A 23,866-nucleotide genomic window follows, 5' to 3' on the forward strand; every position below is an offset into this window, starting at 1 on the left:
AATTGTAAATTTAAATGTAGGGAAATTATGTCATACAGGCTGTATATTCCCCAGTTTAAAATAGGCCTACACTAGAGATATTGAAACTTTTCTATAAGTACAAATACTTGTTTTCTATTTGATGCCAGATATATTTACCCATTTCTATAATATATATCACTATTTACCCATTTCTATAATATACATCACTATTTACCCATTTATATAATATATATCACTATTTACACATTTCTATATATCACTATTTCATATAATATTTATCACTATTTGAGTAATGCATAAATGTACTTACATAAACTCAAGCACTATAGATGGCTCCATTAGTAACATCATCAACTACAAGTATAAAACATATCAGTGGTTCAATTCAAAAGACATAATATCATTCATGATCTTTATCTATCTACCCAGATTTAATCTACATAATTATCTACTATCCATGATTTGTAACCTGGTCACCCGGTAAATACAATCATAGGATAATCATGGGATTATCATTATCATTCTATTGTTCTAATAAACCATAATCTTCAAATTTAGCACCAATGTATATGTATTAATTTTCTTAGTTCGATAATATTAGCAACACTCATAAACTGTAGTTCCTAGCAGGCTTCACCAAGTTGCGGCCATGAACAGTTGATTCCTTTCACAAACAAACTGTCCATAAGAAGAGGGCAGGGCATATTAAGATAAAAATTTATTCATAAAGTTTATATTACTACAAGTTAAAAACAGATTCTAATCCTGATTAACAGAATCTGTCCACCTATATTCTAAAACTATATATACACATCACCCCTTGAGATTAAACGGATTCTAAACCCTAGCTTTTGGTTATTAGTAGATTCCTCCAAAAAGTGTATGTCAAAATCATCCTTCAAATAAATGGCTCAAGGCATAGAATTTTAAGATTTCTCAAATTTAATTCTAGAACCTCCCAAGTGTTTGACCAATAAGGAAAGTCCACATGTGCTTTTCAGTTTTGACATATAGCTGATTTTCTATAAATCACTGAATTTCAGATACTCAAATATCCCATAAAATCTATAACATGCATTTTATCAAATTTCATAGCAAGTTGTAGGTTGATTAAAAATAATAAAAACTTAAAGATGAAAGGAAGAGAAGTGAGTAATTATAAAAATCTATAAATCAAACATCATATATCACAAGTTAAAACTGTCAATATCCAATATATGTAATTAAATATATTGATTATAACTGATAGTCTTTAATAATGTTTGACAATTTCTAGTGAAAAAAGTCTTCCCATTTTTCATCACTTTTTGTGTGAAATAAGGAAAGTTCAATTTGCTCAATTCTCTGCGTTCAAGTCAAGCTCTTGGAAGCAGATGTAAGAACACTGTATTCCACTCAGACTTTACATGTTAAACTGTATTGATTACTCTTCTAGTATGAACTTCAAAAATATAAATGTTCTTGTGTTAATTAGAAATAACCCTTAAATACAAAATAGAAAGAAACACAAACCATTCCAAAAATCTCTTGCATTCAGATATGTTAATTGATAATAATTTTTTTTTTATAAAAGTAGATGCCAACTGTCAGTAAATATGGGCTGAAGATTCACATCAATAAGTGGCGAAGAGTGTTAAGCCTGGTGCACACTACGCGACGACATTGGCGATTTCGGTCGCAGACGATGAAAAATCAAAAACTCACCTAGTGTGCACACTCGGTCGCCCAAGTCGTCGCTTCGTCGGGAACAAATCGTGTAATGTGCTCACCTTGGCGACAAGTTTAGCGAAAATCAAGGAAATAAATTCACCTATTAAGCCAATCATTTTTGGTTATTCCTTTCATGTGACATAACCACACACAAGGTTTCTCAGAATTTTTTTCTGTTGCATGTATATATAAGTGGCTCGGGTAACCTAATTTAGGTCTAACTAACTAATTAAAATTAAGTTTTCAATTCTGGCATTAATTAAATGTGTGAGCTGTCGTATACATGGTAGGCCCAGTGGATTGCTCTGTTTGTATAGCAATGTTCTCAATAATAATATAGTCCTAGGATTCGTAGATGGTAACTATAATGGGCGTTTTTTACCAAGCAACTGTAGCGAGAAAACGGAGGTTGACAGTAAATCACTCTCCTGGGCTTATTGGTTGTCCCACCTTGGTTGGTTGTTTCGTAATGAGAGGATTAATTATATTTAGGATACTCTGGAATATTTCTGGACTCATCCTCACGTAGCCTGTTTTCTATACATACCAGAGTCGCCCAATTTGAGATCGTAACTTGGAATACTATAAACACACAGCACTCGACCGGCGTTGTACTTAGACGGCAAAGCCGCTGCCTCATCATCATGTATTCAACGCAATGACGACTAAAATGCATTTAGAGGTGTCACATGACGTAACAGGGTTTTTTTGTGATCGCAAAAGTCATTGTGTAGTGTTCTCACTTATGTTGCGGTGATATTTGTCCCCAAACTCGTCGCTTAAGGTGTCGCATAGTGTGCGCCAGGTTTTAAAAAATTACCTTTTAAAATATTCAAACAATATAATAAATAATACAACTTCATCAATTTCAAACCATGAAATATGTACAATATACCATAGTAACTAAACCAATCTTAACTAACTGGTTACATAGTCGTGATGGTTAGCGGATGTAGAGTTTCTCCATACAATAGTTCTACAGATACCAAACAATTATGAGCACTTTAGTGATCTTGAAGATGGTTTTCATGACTTTACACAAAAACCAGTTCAACATGACTACCAACTAACAACAGTCTCTTCAATTTATTGTTTTTACCAAGATGGCCACCTTATAACATCAAATATAACCTATAGTTTATAGAAATTGATATTGAACTTTCTTTCAAGACTACACTGTTCTATATAATTTATCACTAAACATTGTAATTTTTCTACATTGTGACTGCTTCAGAGTTTTATATCTTTTGAACTTCAGGGAACGATAAATCATAAAATGTAACGACATTGGTTTTTTTTTTTCTCTTTCCAAGAAATGAAATGAAATGAATGTGCTCTCTTTTTCTAGAATACCTCATATGACTCTCTATTTTGATCAGATCTTGATAGAGCTTTGAAACCTTGCGAGCAATAAAACCAGATAATGAAATTAAAAAAATTCATATTAATGCAAATCTAATCATTTGTCTTAAAATGATCTAAGTGTTTAATTTGATTATTTGGTTTGTTTTGAAGAAACATGTCTTGCTTATCTCTTTCTGTCATGCAATAAAACTCAAAAATAGAAAATACCTTTAACTCTGAAACCGGAAGAGGTAGGTCAACGCCACCTAGCCTACGTTACTCCCTGGTCCGAGCTACCCCTATACACCAAATTACAGCCACGGGACGGCCCTTGTGAAGCCGCCAACCCTGAACAGACAAACGAAAGTCACAAATATTAGTATAGATAACATTCTTTGTCAAAAAACTGAACAGTGATAATATACATGATAGATTTCTTGTAACTTCAACCAGATTTTTATAAACAACCATCAATATAATTAAATGACAAAAAACCTACACGGTTCTTGCACACATTTATAATTCATAAGTTAATGATAAATGTCTGGTGAAGGTTTGTACAAAGTTAACCAAGCTCAAACTATTTACTTATCAATAAAATAAGTAATGCAAAAGACTACGTAGATATATATTTGTTTATACAATATACTATAATAACAATAACATATATAGCCCCTAATATCTTCTATCATGTTAATTGATTGCTTCTCTCATCAAACTGATAATATTCATAACTGGAAAAAACTAAAAGTCAATGGCTTTGGAGAATTTTGTAAGATAATTGTTTTATTAACCAAAAAAATGACCTTGAGCAAAGATATCAGTGTGCCGCTACTCAATATGGCACAACAATTTAAATGTAAGCTTTAGGCTATTCTCTGCCAGCTACTCATCATTCATGTACAGAGGCGACATTCTAAATCGGCTAATATTATCGAATCAAACGGAAATTAAATACAATTAGTATCATATCAAATTATATACTATTTACATACCATGGCGTATATTTCATATGTGAAATATGATAGTGTTGAAATAGAGGGGAATAATGAGCTTCATACATTTTAAAATGATATCATACCATCACTAATATATGGTTAATCCATTTTTAATATCAATATACAATAAATTCCTGTAACCCGAATAAGCTGCTTTCAAATAATCTTTACTATTTTTTTTAGAATTTTTACGTTCTATTTGCCTCATTCATCCCATATCATCAATTGATATTTTATGTGTGACAAACAGGGTTACAACTCCCTCTTCAAAAATGGGAGATGACCGATGGGAGAGGAGGCCTAAGAAGTTAGGATTACAGCAGATTATTAATAAATTGTTACATTTTTTCTAACTACTTTTAATTTTACCACTTAAAGATAGCCACGCAAAGCGTAGAATACGCCGGCCAAGCAGGTTTGTCTCAATTGCAAATTATCCGAAAGGAAAACTTGGCTGTTGAGTAAATATGATAAGGATTTAGGATCCTTGAAGAAATATAATCTCTAAGGTTCATCCTCTTATGAAACCATTGCTTCCAACCAAATTTGAAAAAAAATCTGTTAAAATGTATAGCATCTATCACAGTCACATAGTTTTTCGGCAAAGGGAAGGAAAGGCTGTGGATTAAGAATATCGATAGAGATCGATGACAGCAATGCTTCAACCCAAATATAAAAAAAGATCCATTAAAAACTATAGCCTTTATCGCATTCACAAGGTTTTTTGGAAAAGGGGGGCATAAAGTTGTTGAAAGCGGAAAATTGATAGTGTTCATCCTCTCATGATCACAATACTTGCAACCAAATTTGAAAAAATGTAGTCTTTATCGTGTTTACAAGGTTTGCAGCAAATGGGGTGGGGGGATAACACCAGAACGAAAAGTCATGTAGAGCAGAAAATAGATAGGCTTCATCCTCTCATGATCCCAATGCTTACAACCAAATTTGGAAACTATTTCGTTAAAAAATGTAGCCTCTATCGCATTTACAAGGTTTGCTCCAAAGGTGGGGATAACTCTGGAACAGAAAGTCATGGAAAGCTGAAAAATGATAGGGTTCATCTTCTTATGATCCCAATGCTTACAACCGTTAAAAAAGTGTAGCCTCCATCATGTTCACTAGGGGGGATAACTCCGGAACGGAAAGAAGTAGATGGGGTTTAACATCCACTTGACACAAACTACATCATTTCTGGACTAACACATACAGTCCAATTTTATTACAATAATTCACTTACACCTAGGGTTCTTTAGCAGTGGGGGAATTCAGAGCATTCGGAGTAAACCCACGAGGTTGAACAAGGTGACGACATAATACGTCCAATATAGCATGTCGTTAAGATCTGAAGTTCATTAAATAGAGAGATAGAGAAATGGGGTTTAATTCCATTCAACATAAACAAGATCATTTTGGGACTAACATACGGTTCAATTTTATTTCAATAATTCACTTGCACATTGGGGGAAACCGGAGTACCCAGAGTAAACCCAGAGTACGCAACCCTACTCCTACGTACAAGCGAACGCTTTGTCAAATAGGATGTAATATGAATACAGCATGACAGCATTTCGGGACTAACATATGGTTAAATTTATTTCAGTAATTTGCTTGAACATAGGGGTCTTTAGCAGTGGGAGGAAACCGGAGAAAACCCAGGAGGTTGGACAGATGACCCTACTTCTTGTTACGTACAATAAGAGAATCTAAACCACACCACTTGACTTAATGACAGACTTTATGATTCGACCACCCAAGCTCCCACATTAGATATTATGAAGGTCATCAGATAGGATATGATAAGAACATAGCTGGCATAAAGGTCCTCAAATAGGATATAATGAGATACATGTATAGCATGAAATTAGAAACGATGGTCATCAGATAGGATGTGATGCGAATATTGCATGACATTAGACATCAAGGCCATCAGATAGGATATGATGAGAACATAGCATGACATACACGTCCTCAAATAATGAGATATAGCATAACATTCAACAAAAAGGTTATCAGATATGATCTCATGAGAATATAGCATCATATGAAGGTCATCAGATAGGATGTCATGCTAGGATATCATTAGAACATTGCATGACATTAGATATGAAGATCATGATCAGATAGGATAACATGAGAAAATAGCATGGCATGAAGGTCATCAAGTAGGATATGATGTGAAAATTGCATGATCTTTGAGTCATCAGTTGGAACATCTGATCACACTGTAATGCTAGTCTTATGTATATATCACAATGAAAAAGTGTAAAAATTGGGGGGTTTATGTACACATCTGTAAATTGTCATTCAAATCAAATTAAAAACATATTCTAATACCTTTGTGGACAAGGCAATGTTTCTTTTTTTCCAGTTGTCTATATCAAAAGCTTGTTGTAAAAGGTACTTTAAAACCACTAATGTAATAACAAAAATAATAATAATAATAATGAATTTATATAGCGCCTCTCACCTAGAACTGTTCTACTCAATGGTGCTGAGCCACACTGTCACGTTTGGTATTCACAATTAAATAAGTGTACAATAAAGTGATTGACAAAAGCTTTAGCAAGTAATTTTTTGGTTTTATCTTTCACAGGGGAAAAAATCTCAAACAACATTTCTTGGTAAGATCAATATAAATTTTATCATAACTTTCAAATAAAATAAATGATTTGATTTTAAATGCTGGTTTAGGACACTGATCATTCAATTTAAAAAGATTTTGTCATTTTAATGCTATCAGTCATTTCCTTAAAAACACTATTCACATAATATTTAACTCAATTATTACACAGCCTGGAATACCTTTAAATCAAATTGAATATAAAATTAAAAGATAACCTTTTGGAACAATTTTGTTGTACACAATTCATAAAAAGGTATGAATCTTTAAGATTGCTGAAATATTGTCAATACAAGTTAAATTCCTGCTGAAGACTAAAGACTGCTAGTCATTTGACAGTTACAAAACCATTATCACATAATTTGATTTTCATGCTCGAATGTATAATCTAAAAAAAAATGCCAATACCCATGAGAAAACCCATGAGTTTAGTCAGGGATCCAACTTCTGTCATGTTCAAGCCTGGGATTGAAACCACAACACTTCAATCAATGCAAGACCTTATGAATTAAAGGCCACACTGAAAACCCTTATAATACATGATGACAGATATCAGTACAATTATAGAAGTACAACCCGTTAAAACTGGTAGATAAAATGTAAGTTTCGACGTGAACCATCAAATTGACAAAAATTTCGTTCCTAATGCTAAACATGGGCTACTCTACACTAAAACAAGTAATTGTTGATGTGTGGACGTATATAAATGTTTATCCACCATACACTTCTTGAAGTGTTTTGTTGGATAAAACTACACCCAACATTGACAGTGTTGATTCAATCAGTGGCATGCAAGGAGGGGGGCAGAAGTGAGAACTCGAGTCCCGCAACTCTGACTTGAGTCCGACTTAATTAAATTGGATCAATGACCTAAATTGTGACTCAAGAATAACTCAGACTCGGCAGTCGTGAAGACTCGCGACTTGAAAGAGCTTAGGACTCGAGTCGAGGCATAAGTCTAACTTTCCTTATTGGCCATGAATTGCTGACTCGGCCTTTGTGAAGATTTGGGACTTGACTCGATACTAAAGTCAACGACTTGGGACTCCACACGGACTCAAGGAACGGCAACTTGGGACTTGACTCAAGACTCGAGTCCCGCAACTTATTCCTACCTCTGGGCAGAGGGTGTGACGGGCCAGGATACACATTTCATTGGGGCATCCAATCAAAGAGTGAAGTTGAAATTAATTCTTTAACATTTGAAAGTATCTCTGTTAATTTTGTTGTACAAGCTACCATAAAATGTGAAAGGAAAAATGCATTTGAAATTTATGATCCTAAACTTTTGATATCTAACAGAATTCTTTCTTATGCCACAGTGAACAATCTCACCAAGTTTTAAAAAAATTAATTGAGAACTTTGCATACAAATAGGAATCGAAGACTTGAAAAAGAAGATGGCACATTTTCATGCAATTTATAACTTGTAACTGTGAATTATTCTTACATGTAGAAGATTAAAATTTGTATATGATAATTAAGGTTTTTGGTGATTCACGATCTACAAAGAAAGATTTGAACTACCAGCTACGAAACTATGCCTTTTAATTTATAATTCTGCTAACCAAGCAACCGGAGACCGATCGCAACAAACTCCCTTCGTATTCATCACTTTTCATCTCACTGGAAACTACCGCCATTGATGATACCTGACAGCAGCTACCTGACAATAGTCAGCTTTTAAATAAAAAAAAATTATACAATGGAGAGAAAGACAGAAAAGGGGTTTAACATCCACTCGACACAAACTGGGTCATTTCGGGACTAACACATGGTTTAATTTTATTCAATAATTTGCTTGCGCGTAGGGTTTTTAGCAGTGGGAGGAAACTGTAGTACCAGAAAAAAACCAAAGAGGTTGGACAGGCGACCCTACTCTTCGCCATGTACATCCGGGGAATTGAAACCATGCCAGTTGACTCAATATGGTGATACAAAACTAGGCTACCAGGTGAAACATAACCCTCCAACCACGAGATTATTGATTTTAGTCTACATAGATATATGCTTAGACAAAACAAAATTATTTTAATAATGAAAACAGGAGAGGTTATAGAGTATCACTATAAATACCTGGAAAGATATATCATCCACTAGAAATAAACTACAAGTATAACAACAAGCTAGACCAATCATTCAATTATTTTCTCTCGCAAGTTAAAACCATGGCCGTATTCTGTTCATTAGTTTTTGCTTTTTATGTATGTCACATATAAAGAGTACTTCGCTGCATTAGTTTTATAGCTTTCAACACTGCATAGAAATAAAATCAAGGAATTGTTCAGAGTTTTTATAGCACATCAATTTCTAATGAGTTGTTCACAATGATATCTTTTTTTATCATGTGTCTGTTACGTGTGGGAAATTTTGCAAGTCTATAAAAAATACTGGTGAAAACTTTACTACACTACAGATAGGACAGAGTTTAAATGTACCTGTACAGCTGATCGTCACATCAAATGCTGGTTTTACATTCCTAAGTTATTCTAAGTTTTTATTCAAATTGTAGAATAGATTTTGTACTTGCTGTTGCCAACTTGCCTACAGCTCACCAGGTGCTTGCAGGGCCGGTCGGACAAAAAATGAAAAAAATAATTTTGTCAAATTCGTATAAAAAACATTACATGGGGGGTGTGGGGGTGTGATTGGACCGGCCATGGAGCAATGATGATCATGTTGTATGTGGCCAGTGGCTTTAACGGGTCGCCATGCCATCACTGGGGTCTGGAATGGGCTGGTATAATAGATTTTTTGGGCCGGGTGTGCTGGGTGTGGGCCGGAATTCGGAATCCTGCAATGGAGATTCCGAATTTCATCCGAAAATTTCATCGGATTCACCCGACACTGTTGTGATGCCATGGTAGCTATATTTTGCATCCAAGATCAAATTTTATTTTTATTTTTATTTCCGCCCGCTGCTCCTGACAAATATGTCGAGGGTAACGCAATTCTCATAATTAAATTTGTGTGGCCTTATACTCGAATATTCATTATCTGAACTAATGCTGTGTTCATTAATCAATATGTAGTGTGTCAAATGTTCAAGTTCGGAGTCAAGGTAAAATAATTTACCTGGAACAAAAGATTTGGGCCATTGATTCACCTAGTGTGTCTCCTGCTTTATGAATATTAAGACATATTTGAATAGTGTATCTGTTTTGCAGCGACTACATAATTTTGCAAATTAAATTCTATATAAAAATAATAAATAATACTAATAATATGTATCATATTGTGTTCTGGTGTCACAGGTTATTATTTGCTTGTTTGGGGTGATATAGGGAGGCAAATGGAACAGCCAAACACGGCATCACATTTGAAGTACATTTCCCGCGGTATAACTCTCTATTTTTGAAAAAAAATCAAGTGTTATGTCTATTATGCATCATTATGTTGTAGTATGGGGTAGTATGTGGTGATATAGAGGTGGTATTGGGTGATATAGAGGTGGTATTGGGTAAATCGTTCCGCTGTGTTTTTTTACTCCATTGAAAAATGTAGGTTCATGTTTATTTTTGAATATTAGTTGATTTCGTTTAATTAGTATTATCAAATATTTGCTGTGGCAGACAAAAACTCGACTGATAAAATTTCATTTGTTTCATTTAGCATGGAAGCAACAATGCATATGGGTCTGCTTGATTTGTCCATCGATAGGCGAGCCGTTTTCTACATGGCATATGCAGGTCAGGTTACCGTATCAAAGCAAATCAAGGGACCCGTCTGATAAGCAATATTAAAATATTGCAAGTTATTTAATGAAATAAGAATAAGTCACTTTTAATTTAAAGAGGTCCTTTTCAGGATTGACAGTATGTAAGTATCATTTGATAAGTCCCAAGTTTACAACTTTAGAAAAATTTAATTTGCTAAATATTAAACCAAGTTTTCAAGTTCATATTTAAATGTATTTCGACTCTTTGAGTATCTATATTACTTTGGAAGTATGGTTATTCTTGTTTTAAACTAGATTCCTGCCACTTGCTTTAGTTTTAATTATTACAACTTTCCACATCAACAATTTTTACTAATTATAATATCATTATTTCCATTAATTTCTTCTTCACTTTTTAATTTCTATGTCTTGGATGCAATTTGTAAGTATAGTCGTTGTTCTTATAGCAATCAGCTTACCATGATTAAAATGTTCAACCAGTCAGAAAATTGTTCCGCAAGTTTTTTTTACCATTACTATATATGCGGGTGCTGATATACATGTGATATTAAGTTGATTAAGAGTTTTTAAAGAAGCTGTCAGCAGATCTATCAATAAAGCAGTGAAGCTCTAAGTGATATTTCTATTCATGACTAAATAATATGATTACCATGATTATACTCCTACTGGTTGCTTATCAATTCAACTAAAAATAATCTTCCAACAGTTATTTTGTCCGATAAAAATAATTCTTATCTAATCAAATATAATTAACTTTCTACATCCAATCCAGTTCATATTATTTTATCTTTTTACTCCTGAAAAATATTATGACAATGTAGATGTCCACACCATGTATCTTCCGCTTGTTATGAAAAAAAAAAATATACAGAAAGGCATGCAAAAATGCCTATGAAAGAAATGAATGCACTGGACGATCAAGACGAATGATTTAGATAGATCTATAACATGCAAGTTGTTTTTCAATCGTGGAAATAACTAATTGAATTCTGAATATGTACTAAGAAATTACCATCAAAACAGAACTTTTGTTTATGAATCTGCAAATTCTTACACTTTTGTCTGCAAAATGACATTACAGATACAAGTCTTGCAAACTTAAAACGTGTATAGCTAAAAATTGGTCATATTATACTAATATTTCACGAAAACATACACAACATCACTGAACCGTTGAAGAAATTCTATGAACTTTTGCTGAATTTTGATTCTGATTAGAAGATTTTGTTAATGTTCATTATTAGAATCTATATTGAGTGGGGTTATATTTACACCCACTTAAACCTCCACCATATCTCATTTCGAATCTGTATCTAATCTTAAGGGTATTCTTTGTGTGTATCAAGTAGCATTTTCTTATTACTAATATAAATATCATCTAATCATTATTATCACATCAACAATATGTTGGTTAGTTAAAGGGAGATTGTTCTTTGGATTTCTATAACTAGCACCTGACTTGTAAACTAATTGATCTCAAGGACCGTTTCTTTTTAAAGGTTCGCCAAAATGGCTGAAGTACATGTGTAGTAGTGCTATGTAAGGACAGATGCTATTACCAATATACTGACGAGAACATCTGCTCTTTGCCTACTTTAAAAGTCAAGTCACTTGTAGCAATCTAGCAAAACCTATAATTAATGAATATTTTATATGTAACAGATTTTATGATTATGTACATCTCTTTGTAGGTGCAAAATCAAAGAAATGTTTCACAAAAAAATAAAAAGAAAGATACATACAAAAAAATAACAACTTCAATACTATCTTTTTATAAACAAGCACACAATTATGTTTTAATTTTGTTTTGGGGATTATAAGAGCTTTAAATGTACATGCAGGGAACCCATATTTGGGGTACATGGAGGCCCATCTGGTGCAGACATTTCATTTAAGCTCATTTTGTATCATGTATGTTGACAGACAGATTGGTGATATTGATTTGGTGTTGGGTGTATCTTCTGTAGGATATGAGATTAAATTGTCATTGTCGACAATTCCCAAGAACGACTATTAACCCTTTGAGTTTGACACCTCACTCTGTGTTCCTAAACTAATTCTGATCATATATTAATGGTTTATATTATCTGTCATTCATCTTTTCCGCCTTTGTTCTATTAAATAGTTGTCAGTGCAATTTCTATTATTAGAGATTAGTGTGCTTTGTTGGGTGAATTCTATTATACAGTTTACATTATAATCACATGAATTTATGACTTGAATTTTATGTAATTGGGGAATTCAAAACAAGCATCATAAACAACTGATCTTCAACAGCTATATCCTAGTAAAAATTCTATAAACTGTAATAAAATCTTATTATAAATTCCAAGTTTGCTTATTTTAAAACTATTGTACATTATCACATGTATTTACTGTTATAGTTCAAACTTATTTTCTCATTTTCTACCCAATATTTAAATGATTTATACAATTTACCTAGAGGAAGTCTGGAGAGGACAGACACACAATAAATTGAATTCACAATTCAATTATATACTTCCATACAATGTGAAGTTTCTCCAGCAGTAGAGTCCACAATAAATCCTAATATACATGTTTTTGTACACCTACTTTTGTTCTTAGCTTTAAGCTTTTTTGCCAATCAACTACATAGCTGAACCTGGGATTCTTTCAACTATAGAAAATATTTGCTTCCACACAAAAAATACTGACAATATAATTGTATGTGCTTAAAATGGAACAAGTTTTGAACAGACAGGGTAATTCACCATGCAATCGCACTATTCATCAATGCCAAAACAGCTTGCTCTCTGTGGCAAAACCCTAAATTCTGATCTCAAAAACACTAAAATAGAGACATCTTTTAAATTATTTTAATACTATACTTGAATACGAAACTGTGGTGATCAAATTAGATGTATCTCTGCTGGAATCAATAGCTTGGTGAGCAGTATTAGCGGTTAAGTAATCAATGAAGTAGGAAAGATCAAAGATCGAGCTAATCTACATGTTTAACCACAAGCTATAAAGATAAAGGATAAAACAGAGTATTCCTTGCTTCTGTTTTCAATTAAACTTGATTGGAACAATGATTCTATAATGTGTTCATTATATAAATACGGTATTAAAACTTAATGAGGAATTACTAATGAAACACAAAGATGTTATGATAGATTTTCTGACCACACATTCTGTTACCCATGAAAGCTACATTGGCCTACGATTTTAAGAATGCATACACCCTCTGGTAGAGGCCCATAAAGATTACTGATATTGTAAAGGTCATGGGGGATGCTTTAGCAAAAAATATCATATTTTATTTAATGATATGGGCCTAGATCTGAGCCTATTGCCAGCTTAATTGCATTGGCCTGGTGTGTTTAGAAAAGACATAAATTAGAAAAAAGCTATAGATCAGGCAACAGACCCAATAACTACATCTACAATCATGGTACAAAAACCAAGATATAGTTATTAAGAACACAGGTATTCAGACTGGGGGAAGAGAAGAGAGAATTATAGGGCAGAAATAAGCAATTAAAATGGCATTTGTTCAAGCTACTGATCCACATTTGCATTTTTCAGACAATACAACATTGATTACATATAACATTTAATTAAGAAATCAAAATATCACCGGCAGATAAGCCCTCAACTTGGATTGAAATGGATTGAAAAGAGGCCCATCAAAAAATTTACCCAAGATTTAGGGACCGATATTCCTTTTAAAGATCCAAATTTCACAATAATAGTTTACAAGGTGTTCAATAAATGACGATCTAAGACTTTACACAGCAAATGAAGATTTCTCCTTTTAGCACAAAGGTGTGTTGTTCATAATTCCACAGAAGACTTAGTCTTAATAAAAATGATCTAGATCTCGATGGGACTTTTTTGATACTGAGGCATTGGCGTCACTCTCAACTACCCCATAGATAATTTGGTCCTTGCTCACCAAATAAAGCAACCATGTTACATTAACTTCAGATAATTTAAAGGCATTCGTTGTTGGCATAGTTTGGTGATCAGGCCGGATCCAGAATTTTGTCAAGGGTGGGGGGGACATACATTGGAGCAAAGGGTAATCATCAGAGTGTCGCATGCATTAGTTGTTTGGTGTAGTCCCCAGAGTCTTCGTCACAACCTCATTAAACAGAAACTAAAATCTGGGAATCCCATTGCTGGCTGCAGGTGCTGGTCTGAACAGTGATGACCAGTACCCCCCCCCCCCAGGAACCGTGCCTGCTGATGATGTTTATCTGAAATTCCTTTGTCATGATCAAGCATAAGAACAATTAAATACAATCTCCTTAGAACTGAATATTTTGTGTAGTTTATATTTATTAGAATGTACATAAAACAAGATTCATCATGTCTGCTTCTATCAGACTTTGATGTGAAAAAAAAATTACAAGAGGTAGACAATGGGGTTTACAGTCAATTACATACAATCTTGAATGAGGTAAAAATACAGTAAACTGGTTTTATCCTAGAGCAAGTGATGGTTAATTATAAGTAAGTGATAATGTCTGTAAATGGTAGCAGACAGTCCTATTGATTACAGAATAACATGACCATCTGTTTATGTGACCACTCAATCTCTTTCTACCGCCAGACCACCAACTTTTTCATCTAAAGTGGATACTTTAAAGTTTTCTTGTGCTTTTGCGTATTATTATTTATACAAAGTAAGAGTTTGGCATCAACAGGAGGCTAGATACAATTCATCAATAGTTTATCGACAATTTCTACAGTGCAAAGACAAATATTAGATTTGGAATTGGATTTGGCCACAAGCCAAAGGTTACTCCAGCGTCTTGACAGATATTGGCGAATCAGGTTACTGGTTAGAAAGTGAAGGGGTCACATGTTCGTGGACTTTGTTTGACAGACTGATTTACGCTCATCCTGTCCGTTGATTACTGATCAGTAAATGACTAAGAAAATGTCTGCTTGTAATTTGATTTGTGTGAATCATTTTGCTTGTCCAAAGTTATCTAAAAGGGTTATCGAAATAATTTGGTATGTATATTTGATTTGGGGTTTTCTCACATTGCCCAATCATCTATTGATTACCTGATTAAAGCCAACTAAACATGCTTCCTCAGTTTCCATCCTTGAAGAAAGATATGCGAATATTTTTACTATAGAAATGAGTAATTCAGTGAAGATTACTTCACTACGTTTCTCCAGGTTCCAGGTTGACATGCTCTGATATTATCATCTACTTGCCATCGCATTCAATCATTTTATCGGGCTCTATATTTATTTTAGTTGATAATGTGAAATGAAGATATTGGGCATCTACGTAAGATTAGCTATCAGACGACAAGAAACAATGGTGTCTACTACAGAATTGCAGAACAAATGTAAAAACAGGCTTGGAAATCTATCAAGATCAAGATATAGATAAAACGGTTGACCGTTTGTCTTGCCAATATTGATTTAATATTTTGATGAAGATTTATTTGTCAGTAACTGGTGTAATATTCTAATAACAGAATAGTATTCAAAATTACTCACCAGATAGATAGATAGTCCATAAAGTTTGCAAGGGTGATAACTATCAATAATCTCATCTAAAATCATAAATACTCAATAGAGCACATCAAATTTGGTTAACACTAGAGACTATCTTCTTCAGTTAACCCACAAAAATTGTGAAGCAACCAACAATAATTCTAGCTAAAAATGTCACAGATTCCTAAGCTGTCAGAAATCACAAGAATTAGCAAGTTTGTGCAGACGGTTAGTGCATGTGCTTTGTCTCACAGGAAAACAAATTGCTAGTTCCAGCCAAAAATGGAAATTTGAAATTTTATGGTTGTCTTGTACTCTTTGAACTGAGATGTCCCAATATCATTTATATTCATGTCACTTAATGAACATTCTTTCCCCCCCAAAGGATACAGAAAACCTCATTTCTGACTAATCCTCTTTACAGCATTGCTATAGATTTTGTTTTTAAACTGCTTGTCGTTGGCATTAGATGTGATCTCAGTGATTGAGAGATTTCGAATTTGATACTTCCAAAATGATGAAAGAAATGATCCCACAGTAACATCAGGTTTTTTTTATTTAATTAAATAACTTGTTAATCTCAAGATTAATTGCCTTTAATTGTGTGATGAAGATGGTTGTTTAATCAAACTAAATAAAAATGATTTTGATACTGTTTTACTTTATTTATTTTGTTAATTGTAGCCATTAGTCATGTTGAAATATCCATTGATATGACAGATTCATTGATCTAAAAATATTTTCAATTAACCGTTTTGTTTTATATCCCAACTAAAACAAACTTTGCTATCGAGTGGTAACCTGAAAAGGGAACTCATTATATTGACTTGACCTTTAGAGAGATCAATTTACTCAATGTTGCAAAGATTTTGGTAGCCCACAATAAGATTTAAAAGTTATGTGTACCAAACTCCCTACAAAAGATATGAAAAACAGCTCCAGTGGTGCAACTAATGGGTTTTGTATTACAAAGACAACTTTTGATCCCTGAAAAAAAGACAATTAAATGCTTGAAATATTGCTGAACAATTGATGTGACAAATGTGTCCTAAAGTAAGAACAAATATTAGAATTATTTGCACAAGAAACATGATGCGCAAAAATCACTCCCTTATAGTGTGTGTCTCTAAATCTTAACAGCATATTAAATTGCTTTGGACAGAAGTTCTAGCTCTCACTGGTCCTATTAAAGAGACTTGGCTTAAGACTTGAATAAATGAGACACATTTTCGGTCCATTCGAACATGTATTGGTTAAAATCAATCAACCTCCGCTCTTTATTAGGTACAGTTTTGCTAGAGTCGTAGATACGATGAAACATTTTACAAACTGTATTTTCATACAATGTAATTTGAACAGTGATAACCGTATATTAATTTATTTCAGTAGAATCAATTGTAGGAAAAACGTTGACGAGATACAAGTGAAAAAAGCCTGGTGTTTTGGGTTGAGTTGATCAATAAAAACAACTGCTCTTATTATCAGTGACTGCTAAGATAAATGAGTTTAAAGAGCTTCTGCTTGATTTTTGTGGTTAGTGAAGGACGAGTAAAACACAATTTATCGAATCACTTTTACTTGAAAATCTGCGAGTCATTGGTTAGAGTTGAACTTTTCTGAATTGATTAATAAAATTTCACAATAGGTTGCATCAGTGGCAACACAAAGTCAAATTACCCAATGCATTGTGCACTGAACTAAATTAGGGACCATTGTGAACAGCTAACAGTTTTAACGGAGTGAACAGTTTCCTTGTCAATAAAAGACAAATTACCACCATTCAGACAACCACGAATTTTTTGATGTTATTTATTCTGCACTTTAACATTATGAACAATATTCATGGTGACGTGCAGACAACATTATTATTCCATTGATTCATCTTCAAGTGACCTTGACATTATCTTTGAAACATGCCAAACATTATTTGTCCTGGCATTGTGATTTCAGAATCCCTTTTACATCTGGTGTCTGGTACAAAACAAGGAAATTCTTCTACTGTTTAAGAGCTTGAGGAACTATGCTCAAGGGAATAGGATTTTTGGTTTGAGGCCATTTTTCAATTTCAACACACACTCAACATAATGCAAGACAAAACAATGTTAAAGACAGCCACCAATGTTAAAAGGGTTTCAGAGGGCAAGAACATTAACAATATTATCAAATAAATTTGATTAAGATAACTTAAAACAAGTCACTTGCTCTCACTGTGAGTGTTACTAAACAATGTGATATTTTCTTTGTGTTCATTTTTGACATGAAAGAACACCCCAACTATTATATTCTTCTGCCTGCAAGCTTCCTTCCAAAATCAATAAGCAGTTGCCATGCAAGATGCACCCACATTTTTCAAGAGATGGACAGAGAACAAGCTAAAACAGCAATTTTTCGTGTAACGGTGATATATTTAAACGTTTTTTAAAATCAAATAAAAATTGTGACCACTAGAAGGTCTACATAGTCCGGTGGCTGAAGGGGGGGAATCGCCACCCGACCAGTTTTTTGCGTAGATTCCGAATCTGGGTGGTGATCAGGCGTTTGAGGGGGCGTTTTCGAGATTTAGGGGGTCATATGTCTACAATGGGGGGGGGGGGGGGAGAGATGTCATTATGTTGACGCAATATATTAATAAAACATAAATTTCTAAGACTGCCAATCTATAAATAAGTGTTTATGATGCCCCTGGACAACTGTTTTGATTTGTGGGGAGGTGTGGTGGGGATAGCACGTGTGCGTGTATGGATGGGGGGGGGGGTAGCCTACGATTGGCTGGAAGTGAGTTCACATTGATGATTTTCTTAGAGCTTGGTAAAAACATTACTTTTTAATTCCACTGCACATCTCTAAATATGTGTATACGATTACCATTGTATCGGGGAGGGTAAATGTATTTTGGGGGACTAAACCACTTGGTTCAAAATTGACCTGAAAAGTGCTTTCTCCAGTTTTCTTTCAGTGCCAATATCGTCATTCAAAATATTAAATTATAATGGTACTTTTCGAGAGATCTGGAAATGTATAAAAACACATGTTTAGATATTAATTTATTCTTATAATATGTGCGGGATAGATATCTTCTTGATGGCTGATCAACAGCTTGCGTATATCCTTTGGATATGCTTCAGATACCCATTCACATTGTAAATCTTCATTCCAGCCTTGTATCGCAGGGTCCTCCTGTTCGATCATTGGTGTTGCAGCCGGTCTCCATATTGCTGCAACATAATTATTGCGTTTAATGTGCAGCAAAAGACTACTCGGGCAAGATGGTAATAAAGAAAGAAAGTTTTGTTATTTTTCTTCACAATTAAAATTTTTCCAGAAGATACTTCTTCTAGTGCCATCTACTGATGTAGTTCGGTTTTCGCCGTACAAGGTACATGTACAAACAATTTTTTCTAAACCAGCAATTACGTCATCAGGAGCATCATTTGTCTATCCCAGCTCTTTAAAAATTGTTAGAAAGTTGGGATTATCTTGAAAAAGAAAGACAGATAGTCATTACCACTGAAAGCATGTAGGCCGAGATATTCCCGACACTTTCAATACTAATCTTGATTGGATCAAAAAATATCAAGATTAGTATTGAAAGTGTCGAGAAAATCCTAGAACTGACAACCAACCACGAGGACACCAAAATATCTTACCAACTCCTCTTCGCATTGCAAATTAATGGAGGTGCTGAAACAAATTGTATTTTGCGTTCTTGCTCGGGCGAAATAGACATCCCAATCATTCTCTTCGCAAACGATGATCCAAATATACAAATTTTGATCGATAATGAGCCGGGCAAATGTAGAAAATATCACAAAAGACGACTTACATCACTAGATGACGCTAGAAAAAATATTTTCTGGGTGAAAAAATAACAGACCTTTCATTATTACCACCTTGTCGTATACGTGGTCTTTTGCAGCATGGCTGGAATGAAGATTTACAATGTGAATTTGTTTCTGAAGCATATCCAAAGGATATGCGAGCTGTTGGCCAGCAACCAAGAAAATATTTATCTCGCTCATATGAACTTTTGATTTTGAATCTTCTGATGAAGACAAAGAATAAACTAACAACTAAACATATCTCTGAGTTAATGTGTTTTTGATTTACATTTCCAGATCTCTTGAAAAGTACCATTATAATTTAATATTTTGAATGAAAACGCTAACGAGATACCACTTTAAGCTCAATTATGAACGAAATGATTTCTGTCAACAAAAATACATGTTGCCACCCACCATCACCCGCACCGAACCCCCCACCGGGCACACACCCCAGTGTCCACTCCCATACAATAGGAATCTTATAAACATATTTAGAGATGTTTCATCAAGCTCTTAGAAAATCATCATTTAAATCAACGTGAACTCATTTCCCCGCCAATTTTATCCCCACCCCACCCCTCTACACGCGCACACCTGCTACCCCCACCCCACCTCCCCATAAATCAAAACAGTTGTCCAGGGGCATCATAAACACTTATTTATAGATGGGCAGTCCTAGAAATTTATGTTTTATTAATATATTATGTCAACATAATGACATCACTCCCCCCCCCCTCCCATTGTAGACATTTGACCCACTATATCTCGCAAACACCCCCTCAAACGCCTGATCACCACCCAGATTCGGAATCTACGCAAAAAACAGGTCTAGAAAAACTTGGTCTCATAAATTCACAGCTCGGGTGGCGATTCCCCCCCTTCAGCCACCGGACTAACAAGCTAAAAACACGATTTTTCGTACAATCAGGAAGTTATGGTCTGACATTTGTCAATATCAAAAGGATCCGGGATCTTTGGGATACAAACATATATTTTAAGTTTCATCAAAATCAGATAAAAATTGTGACCTCTAGAGGGTCCTACTTACAACAATACCTTGGTATTACAACTTTTACACTATTTGCAAACAGGGGAACGTCCATTGTTTCGGTCAGTTTTGGTCTGATTTTCATGAAATTCGAACTGAACCATCATTATGGTGTGAAGGTGTTATATTTGAACATTTTTTTTAAAATCAATTAAAAATTGTGATTTCTAGAAAGTCCACAAGCTAAAAATGCGATTTTGCATAAAATCAGGGTCCATAATCCATGAAGTTATCAAATATCAAAAGGAACCGAGATCTTTGGGTTATAAACATACATTTTACGTTTTATCAAAATCACATAAAAATTGCAACCTCTTGAGTGTCTACAACCTAAAAACGTGATTTTGCGCACAATCTGGGGCAATGATCCATGAAGCTAGTGTCCAATACATGCCAATATTGAAAGGAACCAAGATCTTTGGGATATAAACCTACAGATAAAAATTGTGACCTGTAGAGCGTCCACAAACAAAATGTGAATGGACAGGGCCGATAACAATATACATCAAAATGTGGGCAAGTAAAAACATTAACTCAGTTGTATCTCTGAGTCTTGGCACAATTGGCAGTGTGTACATTTTGGTGCCATTTCACAGTCATGCCATGTGCATTTATTTGTGCTGTGTTTAAAAACTGAAAACAGGCATCATATAAAAAGCACTCTGTCTTTCAAGGACAAAAGGTTGTGTTACATGCAGTTATATTCAAGTCATTATCTAATATTTAAAAAGTCAAAAAAAGAAAAATGAACAAAAATTTAAGGGTCGTAATTTGCTAATTTAAGTCAAAATTTTTTGTGTCTGGGGTTGTGCACTGTTTAATCTATTTCAATATTAAAGATAATGAATAAAAAATACAAAAATAGCAATGGGTGAAGTTCTCCTTTGAGACAATATGAAAGTAATGTTTTCTTATAACTATAAATGCTGTTAACAAAGATTGACATCTGTTGTTGAAAAGTCTTTTAGAATCTATTAAAGGAACCATTATAGACTGAGCTTGAAATGCTTACTCAGCTATGTCACCTGAAAGTCTGATTATAAATCTCAAGGGCAAAATCTAAAACCGTTTTCAAACCATTCCCATTTTTCTAGCTAAAATCAACTTGTAAATATTTCAGATGTGTAAATGTTAAAACTGAAAGGTTTACTGTTGTTGGTTTTAGTAATTGACTTGGTAAAAATAATTACATTTATATTGGGCATAGTAAACAAAATAATCCAATTTCTTTAGATGAGTCTCCAAATTTTATTGTTTTATTTCAGCTGTATTAGTTGTTACTGAACACCAGTTTTAATGGTTATTTTGGATTGTTACAATAATTATTATAAAATATTAATGGTTATTATAAAAAGATTAACTCAAGTAGAAAGCGGAATGGTCTGAGTGTAATACAAGTTACTACAGAATATCTCTTGCCTAATCCCTTTAATCTAGAACATTCAGGGAGGGAAACAGTCCATTAGTCTAAAAATATTTGGTTATTCCTGAGACAATGTTTTCTAAGGTGTTTCAAAAAGAATAAGCATATCTTATTTATCATTATATCAGTAGCATATAAAAGTTGTGTGTGGGACAACCATCCACTTGGACCCTAGAAAATAGAATCAATTACCTCTTGCCTATGAGGCATAGCATTCGGAAAGTAGGAGATTAAGTTCATGGACAGATCTCCATCCTTAGTAAATTTCTCTCTACGTAAATACTAGACAGTGATCATAGTTACTTTTCAACTAAAGTCAATTAGCTGGAAAAAATTTGATACATTGTTAGCAGGTGTGAAAACCTGTAGAATTGGATTGTATGAAAACTTCTAGTTTCTATATTGTTTACAACATCCAAATAATTCAAGATATTATTGATATAAAGACACATAGCAAATTTGATTAACTTCTGTCAAAAGCTCTTGTCTCAGAGAGTAAACAGTCAAGGGTTTATGACTGATGGTATAGCAGGACTTGGACAACTTGTTGATAGGTCAGACACGCACAAGTCAGGCCATCTTCCCAAAAATTTAGATTGGATCTGGACATCACCAGAAATGACAATATTTCTTGATGCAATGTCACTCTTATTTTAATACTATCCTCAGTCATCAACAACTTCAATACATCTTGTACAAAGATTAAAATATATCAGCTAAAAATAAATTCTTTCATTTCAATTTTGTAAAAAAAAAATATGCTGGCTTGAAAGGAATTCCAATAGATATTATCTCCAGCTGGTCTTCTCAAGAATTCTAATTTTGTGTTATAATAAATTGGACAGAGTGATTTCTTTCAAACGCATTTAGGACAATTTACAGTTGGCTTCAATTCCCTTTCACATCAATGACCAATTCACACACACACCCATCTGTAGAAATGAGACGGAATCATACAAGTGTAAACTAATGATTCTTTGTCAATGCAAAATAATTAAAGAAGTATCTTCTAAAAAAAAAAAATACATTTATTTCATTTCAAACTTGAACCATACGTTATTCAAGTGTACTGGAATAGAAAGAAGAAGTGCTTATCTAAGAACAAAGTTTATTGAAATAGATTCAAATACACAAAGCCCTAATTCCTTTTAAATCTGTGTTTACTTGATATTTATAAAATCTGGTCTAAAACCAATATACTTATATTTCAATCTTAGTATGAAGACAGAAAACACCTATTTTTCCATGTTTGCCATCTGGACAATAAATCTTGAAAATGAAAGGAAAATTATATAACAGAGTAAAAAATGCATGGTTCAGCACCATAAAACACCTTAAAATCTGGTTTGTTGGAATTTGAAGGTTTCCTGTTGACCTAAACCTGGCATTATTTACTTGTTTATACTTTAGTCCTTGTGGACCCAAGCATCATCGAGTTTAAGATTTAATTCCCACCTTTAATACCTTACCTTACTATATGGATGTGTTGGTTCAGTCCTTCAACATTAAAATATTTATATAACATTATAATAAAGCTAAGACATATTTACATTAATAAAATAGAACTAATATCAGTTAATCTAGGTCTAATTGTCAATTAAACCAGGTCCCCATGAAAAAAATAACTCAAATTCTTTCATTTATTTGGCACAGATGTCAAACATAAAACCAAAAGATGACTAATTCTAATCAAAAGGTCACCGAATTTACGAAGAATGATTTCAAATTAAAGAAATTTTGTAACACCCTAAGGAATT

The 23,866-nt window shown here is 33.7% G+C and overlaps 1 protein-coding gene across 1 annotated transcript in view; it reads right to left on the minus strand.

The window, feature by feature from the left end:
* LOC126827683 (neuroglian) overlaps positions 1–23,866 on the minus strand; it is a 90,001-nt gene that overhangs the window by 53,617 nt on the left and 12,518 nt on the right. The window contains exon 2 of the mRNA XM_050557137.2: positions 293–336. The gene's annotated coding sequence lies outside the window, so the exon portion shown is untranslated. The remainder of the gene's footprint in view (positions 1–292; positions 337–23,866) is intronic.

This window comes from Patella vulgata, chromosome 7, assembly GCF_932274485.2.
Source record: "Patella vulgata chromosome 7, xgPatVulg1.2, whole genome shotgun sequence".
In the NCBI taxonomy this organism is placed as follows: domain Eukaryota; kingdom Metazoa; phylum Mollusca; class Gastropoda; family Patellidae; genus Patella; species Patella vulgata.